This window comes from Chelonoidis abingdonii, chromosome 2, assembly GCF_003597395.2.
Source record: "Chelonoidis abingdonii isolate Lonesome George chromosome 2, CheloAbing_2.0, whole genome shotgun sequence".
Taxonomy (NCBI): domain Eukaryota; kingdom Metazoa; phylum Chordata; order Testudines; family Testudinidae; genus Chelonoidis; species Chelonoidis abingdonii.
This window is the reverse complement of record NC_133770.1, coordinates 204,288,673-204,300,410: the sequence shown is the minus strand read 5'-3', so window position 1 is coordinate 204,300,410 and position 11,738 is coordinate 204,288,673.

The following is an 11,738-nucleotide window of genomic DNA, read 5'->3' as shown; positions in this document are numbered from 1 at the left end:
AGCACACACACAAACTTCCCTCCCTCAAGATTTGAAAGTATCCTGTCCCCTGATTGGTCCTCTGGTCAGGTGACAGCCAGGCTTACTGAACTTGTTAATCCTTTACAGTCAAAAGAGATATAAAGTACTTCTGTTTTATTAACTCCTACTATCTGTTTATGACAGGTGTTATAGTGACTATTGTTAAGGTTAAACTGTCATTAACATCACCATTCTTATGGTACTCTAGGGCTAATAGTTCACCTTCGGAACAGTGTCATTTCTACTAGTTTTATTAATAATGTTTAGGTGTTTAGCAAAACTAAACCTTAGGATTTTTTGAGGTTCATTACCTTTAACTTGGTTTCTTCACTAGCATTTATAGCATTCACTTTAGCTATGTGCAGAAAGAGAAAAAAAGATATAAAATTAAACTGAACCAGCACATGTGCAAAATGCCCTATGTACACTGACATTTATTGCCTTCCTCTAATTACTGCTTTGCCTCAGTACTCCCCTTTTCCTCTTATTGAGACTAACTACTCATCAGTTAGGCATAAGTGTGATATCAAACTAGACATTCAAGCCACATTAGACTGTTTGAGTCTGACAAGATTAGGCAGTATGAATCTTTAAGTCTTTTTATTTCCTTAGTGATTAGAAAAAAACTACTACATGAAAAATAATATCACATTGATGAGGTGGTGGTAGGAAGAAAGAAGTGTCCATTAAGACACAAAAGATGAAGGGTAAAATCATCCTCACTGAAGGATAGTAAAGGGAGAGTGATAAAATGACCATTGAAAGTGGCAGGAGAAAGGATAGTTGGTCAGGTTTGATGCTCTCTCTTTTCTGTCATCTCTTTACTCCCTTTCCTCTGTTAGGAGTCACTTTTCTTTGTGCTGCCATCAACCAAGCATCTTCCACATATTTTATGGTACTACACCTATCTTACTAGAATGTTTTTAATGGCATAATCTAGTTGCTTTCAACAGAGTACACTTAACCTTGCTGTTACAGACAATACACTTGCTCTCACAGGTCATTTGTGAAGATTGATATCTCCGCACACACTAAATATGAATAGTGTTGCAAGAGGTTTATATTTTTGCATGATGTACAATACTGACTGGGAAAATAGCAGTTCAGTGTTTTCTAAAATCCAGAAAATGTGCCTTGTGATGCTGTAAGAGATCTTCACGTAGGACCAGATTCTGATGTCCTTGGTCGCACTGAGTAAACCACAGGCAATTCCATTTACTTCAGTGGGACTACCAGTGGGGTAAAGTACTATTCAAGTGTATCACAAGCTGCCCCTTTATGTGTGTGTGGGGGGGTAACTTTTTGTCATTTTTGTTCTAATAAATGAAATGAAATAAACAAAAGGGGGTGAAGAGAGGAGGACAGAGACATGAAACCAAAAAGTTTTGCCTTGGTGCTTTCATTGTTTTAAAAATGATCCAGTGGTAAAAGGGAGTAGTGTTGCAGGAGTAAAATTCCCCAATGGACAATGAAATTGCCCTATGGAGTAAAAACTTCCAGTCTTGATAATGGATAATAATAGGAATGATACAAGATAGCAAGCTTAATGGGAAATACAAAATTCCCAAAAGCAACAAGTTCTTGCCAATGGATATTTACCCACACTGATCCTTATCTATGAATGAAGTGGTCAGAAGAAATGTATTTTGTTCATGCTGTTAGTATGTTTAGTAGGGAATAGCTACCTCTTTTGATGTTTTAGTTTTTTTTCCCCCTTCAAGTCCTAGCAATGTTTGACTGTAGCATACAGCAAACACCTACAGGGATGAAAAGGTGTCCTTCCTCTGATGGTATATGGTACATCCAAGGACATTGCAAGGATTCATGCAATGAATGAGGTTAAAAATTGCTTCCTCTCCTGTGAACTAAATAGGCTAGTGGAAAGATGTGTGTTTCTGTGTTCTTTTTGTACAATTCCTGTTGGCCCCCAAGACACAATATGATTGAGATTTTTGTTAGATATCATTTTTCATCTTTGGGTACTTATTCATTTATTCTCCCTTGCAGTGAATGTGTAGAGGGTGAATGTAGAATAAGCAGGCAACACAGTTGAAGCTTACAAATAAGAAAGGGGATTTAACATTTTCTTCCTCTTCACTATTGAGTGATGCTGGCAAACTGGTTGCAAGGAAATGAAATGTTCATATTTCCAGTAAGGACAATTATCCTACAACAATACAAAAATATAATAATAAAAATTAATAATGGTGAATAATTAATCATAAAAATGGATGAATAAACTATAATCCAATTCTTATAACATGGCAAAACTCAATAAAATGATATGAACAAAATATCAACACCAATAACTGGAAGCCAAAGTTTAACCTAGATATTCTCGTCCAGATGCTGCATCACTTGTATGAAGTGACTTATATTCAAATCGCCAGGGCCGGCTCCAGGGGTTTTGCCACCCCAAACAGCCAAAAAAAAAAAAAAAAGCGATCACGATCTGTAGCAATTCAGCAGGAGGTCCTTCGCTCTGAGTGAATGAGGGACCCTCTGCCGAATTGTGGCCGAATAGCTGGATGTGCCACCCCTCTCCAGAGTGGCCGCCCCAAGCAGCTGCTTGCTAAGCTGGTGCCTGGAGCTGGCCCTGCAAATAGCGAGCAGCAGACCTGGTGATGAATCAAAACTCAAAGTGCTGCAAGGTCATGGAAAGATCCTGAGACAGGCAGCAGCCTTAGGATTTCCATTTTCCTTGAGGATGGAAAATAGTTTCATATGGAGTTGGAGGTAAGGGGTTGAATTAAATGGCAGCTGTGCACATCTATATTTAAGGGCAAAATCTGACCCTGCGTGCATTGCTGCAATTGTATGATTAGTTGAACAGCATTGTAAAGAATCTCTGTAGGCTGGAAGAGGAATTGTATTGTAGTAGTGAATGATGCTACAGTGGAAAAAGTCATCAGCCTCACAATGAAAGGGGGATGATTCACTGCTCTGTGATGATGGATCTGAAGGACAGAGAAAAATAAATTGCCATGGACGTTTTAGAAAACAGTAATAAAATATAACAGGTAAGAAATGTTTAATATAGTGCATGAATAAAGGTCATTAGGCCCACCAAGGTTCACAACATGTCAACATGATTGTGTCCTCTGCTGGTGTATATCAGCAAGCATTGAGTTCAGGTTTACAGGTTCACAGGTTTACAGCAACTGAAGACCTGCTGCAACATTTTACAGGTAAAGGTAACAACTGTAGTGGGTCTACTATTTCTGTATGCACATAAATGCATATCTGTAGTTATTCTTTGTTGAGACAATGTGTGGCTGTGTCTAAATCTTGTCAGTTCTTCCTGTATATCATCTGTAAGGTAAGGCCTTTCCTCCATCCACACAGCTAAAACTCTTGTCCACGCTTTTATCATCTCATGTCTCCGTTATTGCAACATTTTTTTCTCTGGCCTTGACATATGCATTCTTGCCCTGCTTGTACTCATTCAGAATGCTGCTGAAAAGGTCATTTCCCTAGCTCACCGCTTTGACTATGTCACCTTTCATTTTGCAACCCTCCCTTGGTTCCTCCTTCTCTATTGCATGAAACATAAGCTGTTTGGCTTCACTTTGAAGGCCCTTCACAACCTATTCCCATCTGTCTGTATCCACCTGTTGTCCCTATTTTATATGCTCATAGGAGCACGGAACATCTTTTTATTTTTGTGTTTGTACAGTGCCTAGTACAATGGAGTCCCGGTCCATGTCTAGGGATCCTAGGTAAATAGCAATTAATACAATGGTCAAGTGGCAAGGCCTCGGGCTTGAGTAAAAAAAACCTGAACTCTATTCCCAGCCCTACCGTTCACCTGCTGCAGGACCTTGGGCACGTCCCCTCCTCTGTGTCTTCCATATTCAAATCTACAGATAGAGTTCTGTATATGAGTTAGTGTTCTAATTCTAGCTACAACACCTCAAATACTATGGCTTTGTACCCCCAAATAAACATTGTTCGTCAAGTTTTTAACTGAAGACACTGGACATAATAATGGGTAAAATTCAGCCCTAGTATAAGGCTGGAGTAAGCAGTTTCAGGGTCAAATTCGGCAACAGTCTCATTTAGAAGTTGGGTATAGGGCAGCAAATGTGTGTAAGTGGCAAAGATGCATAGCTTGAGCTGATCTGGTATTTAGGCTGGGTTCAAAATGAATGCAAATTACATGCCAAGGGACGTAGTGGGAAAAACAAGTAACAGGAGCAAGGAGGTGCTTTAGCTATTTCAGAAGTTCCTGCAAAACAATTCCCCCCTCTACCTCGATATACCCATGTCCCATACACTTTCAGAGGGGAAAGGTGGGAGGCTGAGATAGCTACTCATTTGTTTTCACTTTCAAGTGCTTTTTCAAGTCCCTAATCAAGAAATCAAAACCACTGGCCCCCCAGAAGTATAGAGGCCAATGTCTACTGCTAACCTGTCTGCTCTACCGAGTTGGATACAATGCTATGCCCCAAGTCTTTCAGGTCCGTGCCCCAGGATACAGTGTTCTGATCTTTTGCCTACATTTTATGTTTAAATAATAAAAAAGCAGATCCTATTTCCACACTAGCTACGACTCCCAGAGGCTTTATCCCTTGCCTCCCAACCTTGAAAGAAGGTGAAGCCAGCCCAGACCCCTGCTTCAAGTCTTACTTTACTTTACTTTACTTTACTTTACTAGACTAGACTAGACTAGACTAGCCTAGCCCCCTCCCCCAGATCTCCCTTCAGCTGAGCTCTCTCAGACCTTTATAGGGATCAGTCTAATCCTTTCCCAGCTGGGCCTGATAATTGAACTGAGCTGGCTGGCCCTAAGTCATCTTGATACAGGCAGTTTTAAAGAAGAGTTTATACTTTGTTCCTGAAAAAAAGAAACAAGTTGAGTATATGAATAAACAAAGCCCAATATTCAATTGGTGATCTAAACCAGTGAATGCAGACATATCTTCCTGTATAACCGGGGAAGGGTTTGAGTGTATCTTCCTCTGCCTTTTTTTTTTTTTTGGAGGGGGTGGTGGTGGTGGTAATATCTGATTCTTGTTCTAAGTCATTCCAAAACCAAAATATTTGCTCTTCAGAAGTACTTTTTGTAAACCCCCAGTTGAATTAATCTCAGAGGGGAATAAATTAAAGATTCAAGGAGGGGGCAACTGCATCAGAGGAAAATAATTTAATCCTTCCTGCAGTTCAGTCATATAAATCAGCAATTCCCCAAAATTTGGAAGCTGAACCGCTCCAGAAAAAGAAACTCTATTGTACCTGAGCCCACAAGTCATGTTAGCAAGCAGCATGAGGGAAACTTCCATGAATGCTGTTGTATGCCCTCACACTGGGTACTTCTTCATGCCTCATTCCTAAAGAAAACATGACCCATGCTTTGGGAAACACCAATTTAACTGTTATAATTCTAAGGAAAACAGTTCAGTCAGCTAAAACATCTTGGGTAAGTTCACATAATGATAAGTTATAAAAACAGTTCTGCTTTCTTATTTCTGTTTTCTGATTTGACAACATATGTAACTGGCCAATACATCAAATGTTTCAAATTGTGAATTTTACAGTCAGATATACAATTTGAGAAAAATTTTCTCGGTAAAAAATGGCTTTTCATGAAGATTCATGCTGGTGAAGCTCAAGCGCTCAAATATTGGTTGTAACAGAACTCAAAAGTATTGGAAATAAAATTATTTTCAAATCAAAATGACTGTCCATAAAGACATGCTTTCTATTATGAGCTCTGCTCTATAGAAAATTATATCCAAACAAAATGCAAGAGGAATTGAGGTTAGGACACAGGTGGTTAACAGTCCTGCTCTTTCACAAAGTCCAGTAGGATTTTTAGTAACCACAAGGGGACAAGGTCTTGGTTTTATATCTCATCCAGCAGAACACACCCTTAGTAGTTCAATACCATTATTTAATAGTGTGCTGGGGCAATTGTTCAATACTGACTCAGAAGGCAGAGTGCCACTAAATAGCCAATAGCTCTGGGGAGTATCACCGATACTCCCTAGAGCGCTTCCAACGAAATATTGACTAAGACTAACTTTGCTTACTCTATTAAATGTGGCAAGAGTCTCAGTCTGAGGAGATCTGACTGTAGAAGAAAGGGAGGTCATGTGCAATCATCACCTTTTCATGTTATGTTATTATAGTGAAACAAATTGTATCAGCCTTTTATCCTGATATGTCCAAGGCATTGCATGAGTTTTCAGCTGCACAATTCCGTCTGAAGCCACATAACCTAAAATTCTTTTGAAGACTCTCCCTTGATCTTACTTGGGGATCTTTGGTAGGTTACATAGAAAACTTTTATGATTTCTAATTATTTTTCAGTTGCCCTGCTTCCCTTCTCCAGCTGCTGCATGAGGAGACATATGGTAGGTCAAATATTACATCTTCTTTCTTTCTTACTTGCAGTTTTTATAAATCTAGTCACTTTGACTTACAAAGTGAGCCAAATTTTAACATCAAACATCTTTCTGGTTTAGAAGAATAATGAGCTGACTAGGTTTAGAAGTGTACAGTATATGATTATCTCTCATCAACCATCCCATGTAATATTGTGAGTTATTTTTGTTTTGTTGGGGGTGTTTTTTGCTGTTTATAAATGAGTGCTTTTATTTTTGCTGACTTTTACATTCCAAGACACAAAGTGAATTAAATACTTTTATACATATCTTAGGAGTCAGAGTGACACGTCATTTACATCCAACAGGCAGAACTGTGAGTCATGAACAGAGTGACATGATGTTAGAATATGAAGCTACAACCTTCACCAGCCCAGAAACAGGATGTCTTGTTTACATCTGCCTGTATTCATCAGAGAGCTGTTAACTGGGAAGTATTAAATTTAGTGCACTTTAGAAAATGTAAAACAGAGCACAGGAGACTGAGAGTATAAATTGTATTCTGCAGGCAAATAAATCTAACCTTCTCCCAGCTCTCAAATAGGTATAAATACCCAATGTAATGTGAGCAGACAATTTAGAGGTCAATCATTGTGGTAGTCCATCAGTATTTTATAGGGTTGCCACCTTGGTGGCTTGAAAATAAATAGCTAGCACATGATCTCTTAAGACTTCCTTTGCTCTTGCACACCTTCACCCTCTCTTCATTCCACTTTGCTTTTCCCCTAATAAATTGATTTTATTGTACATATGCTCAGTTTTATAAAGGTTAAGATTTACCAGGCACACTTGTTAACACAGAAACAAAATCCTTGGGCTCCAGAATTAGATTGCAGTCCTAGGCCCTTTAATCAATGCCTCTGGAAGTGCTGTATTCTCTTAGGGTTGTTTAGAACCAAATTCTTCACAGATTTGCACATGTGGGTTGTATTTGGTATAACTCAGGAAAGAATTTGGCCCAGGAAGATTGAGACAATTTTTAAGAAATACATCCCAATCTACTCTTGCCTTTCTTCCTATCTTTTTACCCTAAAGGCTTTCCAAAATAGATCTGCTTTGTAGAAGAAATGATTAACAGGAGGTTATGACTCAACAGATTAATAATTACCTAAGAACACTTCCCTCGTACAGTAACATGTTCATTTGAATGGGGCACTGGTCAATAGTCTCTGAACTGCATTATCTTCTGGGGGTTATTGTGTACACTATGTGAAATGTTTGTTGTAGGAGTCCAGTTCATAGAGGACAAGTGTCCACATTACAACTTGACCATGAAACTTTCACCCTTTTTGGCAGTTTCAGCATAGAAGGAGAGTACTGAATTGATACAGAGGCTAAACTATCTTCTCACCCCTAGAACTGTTCCCTCCAGTTCATTTTTGAGTCATGCTGGTGGAGAGCAACATAAGACTTCTGATGATAAAGGATGGTAAATTCAACATCTTTCATGAGCAATGCAAAAACAAAGGAAGTAGAACAGCTGAGTAGGCTAAGACAATTCAACGCTAAGTTATGGTCACTTGTAAAAGCTCTTCTGATATTTAATCAGCCATCATGCTTAACTTTAAAAACCTCCAGCAATTATGTTCTAAGGCAGGCCTCAAGTTATCACTAGCATTCATGCCAAGGACCCATTTCACTTTTAAAAAACAATACAACATTATTACAGTTGGCTAAAATTCCAGCATTCTCTGGTTTTTATAGCTTTGTACCTCAGCTTACAAAAACTGCAGATGTTCAGGGTGTATTCAGCTGTGAGTGTACATTACATATAAACTTTGTTGATCAACTTACCAACCAAACAACAGCGATGTCAAGCACTGCCAAGGCTGCTGAGTTTATTTTGCAGATGTTGAAACACGCAAATAAGTTAACAGATCTGTGCAAAGACACCAAATCAATGTTAGAACAGGAAATGGATCTTGGATTCTCTGACTCCCATTTTTGTGCTTTAGCCACTAGACAATACTTTATTGTTCATATTCTGATAATATATAAACATGTTGATAATATCTGTGGATCTGTAGGGTGTAGAGATCCTTTAAATCTTTGGGGGCCTGATTCCAGTCTTACTTACCCTTGTCATTCTGAAGTGTATAGTGAGTAACTCCGCTGAAGTTAATGGAATTAAACTGATATAAATATTGTTTAGGATCAAAATCAGAATCAGCCCTTGTATTCTATTTTGTTGCCCAGGGAAATTCATTTGCACAGACATGAAACGTGTGAAATTGCAAAAGTTAGGACATGAAATAATAATATTCTGGCTGTTATAGTAAGTTGAAGGCTGCATATAACCATATCTGCCAAGTCCCTGGCTTTTGGCCAGAGATACTGGCCTTTTCCTCTGTCTTTACATACATTTTGGCTCACCTCTCACTACCTCCAGCTTTCCTGGCTGGCTATCAGAAACTTTTTTTTGTTATTGTTCACTTTCTGCCTGCCATGGAAGGCCACATTCCCTGCAGCTGATAGGCAAGAAATAGGTCATCCTGGCAGTATCTTTTTTTTCACAGCTCTGCACAGGGCTCTCTACTTCTCAGCTATACTTGCTCCTGCTCCATAGCTCATTGTGGAATTGGAGGTGTTGAAGAGAAATGAGCTCCTTTTGTATATGATATCATGCGGCAGTGACGGGCACAACTCCAACCCCTCCTCTTCCTCCGGTGCTGCAGAAGAGCAGGCAAGCAGCAGTGAAAGCAAGGGCAGAGGATCTATTGGGGTAGGAAAAATTGATAAACTGAGAGTAAGGAAAGAGGAAACGTGACTCTGGCTCTTGATTTGGATCTGGGCATTGAGTTGGATCTGGGCGCAGAGCTGGGTCTGGGCGTAGAGTTGGAGAGGAGATTTGCATAGTTGGGATCCATTAGAATTTTATTGCAATTTTTGTATTGTTTTTTCCCCAAGGCTTTTTGGTGTGCCAGTATAGACAGGTCTGGAACACCTATACAGAAGCCCTTGTTTGATTTTGAGGGGGTTTGTTTTTATTTTTCCAGTATCTTTTCCTGATATATTCTGATATGGATGGTAGACAGGGAATTTGTTCTACCTTTAATTGCTTTTTTTTAAAAATATTTTTGACTTTGAACAAGTGTTCATTAATTTGTACATAATAGTTTTTTTACCAAAAATAATTTATTGTGAGTAAGCTATTCATCTAAGAAAAGGAGAAAAGCTAATACCTTGGAATATTAAAATTATTTCTCTGACAGATGAATCATGCTATATTTTAAAGCCATAATGTAATAGTTTCCCTTCATCAGGGAAATGCTAATATAAGAATTCATGAGAATTAATGAGAATTAATATCATAATACTGTACATTTATAGTGAGCTTTTTTTCTGAGGATTTCAAAGCACTTTGGAAGCTTCCCCTAACCCAGTCTTAGTGCCTTATTACCCCACTAGAGACTGGGCAATGTTAAATGTTTAAATGACTTGCCAAAGGCCACACAGCAATTTATTTGCAGAACCATAAATTAGAACCCAAGATTCCTTGCTCCTTGTCCCCTCTTTCCTGCCAAGGATCTTTCTTGTAGGCAAATATCCTACTGCTTAGTGTTGATGTGAAATAAGAGGAAATGGAGTCCACCTTCTATGGTTTTATTAGGGCTTGTCTACATGCTGGCATAATGCACTCAATAGGGGCATGATTTCGAAAGTGCACTAATATGCTGCCTATTTATTGGGTGGTACAGACCTTGCTGGTGTGCATTAAAAGTTCCACAGTATGCTTTAACATAGTACTTTTTCAAAGAGTAATATGTTAAAGCCCAGTAAGGAACCTTTAGTGCATGCCAGCGGCGTCTACATGAACCAATTAATGCTCAGGATGTTAGTCTGCTTTAGAAATCACACCCATCCACAGGTCAGATTACCACAATGTATAGGCCAGTTCTTGACAATGCTGCATGGATTTTACCTTTCTGGGCCTAAAGATGTAAATCATTTTCTTTGATTTTTTCTCCTGTAAACCATTCTGATTTAAGAAAGATGCAGCAGTGCGTGTGAATCAGTAAAAAAACAAAACAAAAAAAAAATAAATAAATAAAAAAAAAACCAACCAAACAAAAAAAACCCTTTGCTCACATGGCAACAGTGATTGACCAAAGAGTAGAAAGGAGCTGCTGTCATAGCAAAGGACTGACTGCATTAAGAATTTAAACAATAGTCAAGGCCGTATTAGATAGAAATGTACAGAAAAATAAATACTTTCGATCTAAATATACATATGCTGCCGCTGCTGTTTCCGAGGTAATACAATGTACCGCTCTGAACTGTCATTCCCAAAAGGAGCTGTAACTTTCAAGGGATGCAGAAAGACACTCATATCCACAACATCTCTAACACCAATTAGTTATTTTAGTTGATTTTTTTCGGTCGTAGACCTTTAGATACATACTTTGCACAATTCCGTCTCAGTACGGGCACAGAGATACAACGGTAAACTATCAAACTTCTGGATGTCTTCATCTCTGTTTCTTTCTGCATAATCTAAGTTAAAGTAAGTCATTAGCCGCCAGTACCGGGAAAAAAAAAAAAAGAGTCTGAGAAGAAAAGAAAGTCAAGGAGCCAGGTGAGCATTCACCTGGAGCTCTGCTGTGTAACAATTTTGAAGTGCTTGTCTGTCAACCATTTTGTAAATCCTCTGCTTTTGCAAAACTGAGCAATCGCCTAGGAACAGGATTCCGGTTCTGAACAAGCTGCAGGAGGCAGTGCATCTAAAGTCTGATCTATACTTGAAACTTAGGCTGACGGAGCAACAGTGTCAGTGATGTAAAAACACAGCTAGGGCAATGGAAAAATGCTTCTGTTGACCTATCTACCACCACTTGGGGAGATGGGGTTCCTACAGCAATGTAAAACCCCTTCCATCACTGTATCTAAACCCAAACTCCAGGATTACAGTGGCATAGCTGTGGTGTTGTAGCTATGGTGCCTGTAGCGTAGACCTCATCACAGCCTTTTAGCTTGTGCAGTCATTTATACTTGTACAAAATGGGTGTAAAATTCTACTATTCTGATTTCTACGTGACTCCTTTTTGCACAGATAAAAATGATTACATAAGATAATGGAGAATCAGCCCCATTCATGTTACAGGGACAAAAACTAGGACAAGAATGAACAAACACATTTCCATAGATCTTTACTTTCTATTCAGTGTTTGCAATAATATTCATAAAATAATAATTATGTATCAAGGTGAATAATTGTAAGAAATATTCAAATTGCGTAAAATCTTCTAGTAGGATACCAATGTATTAAAAGCTATTTGCAAATATATTTCATAACATATGATTATCTAATGTCATATAATTGTCTCTGCAGAA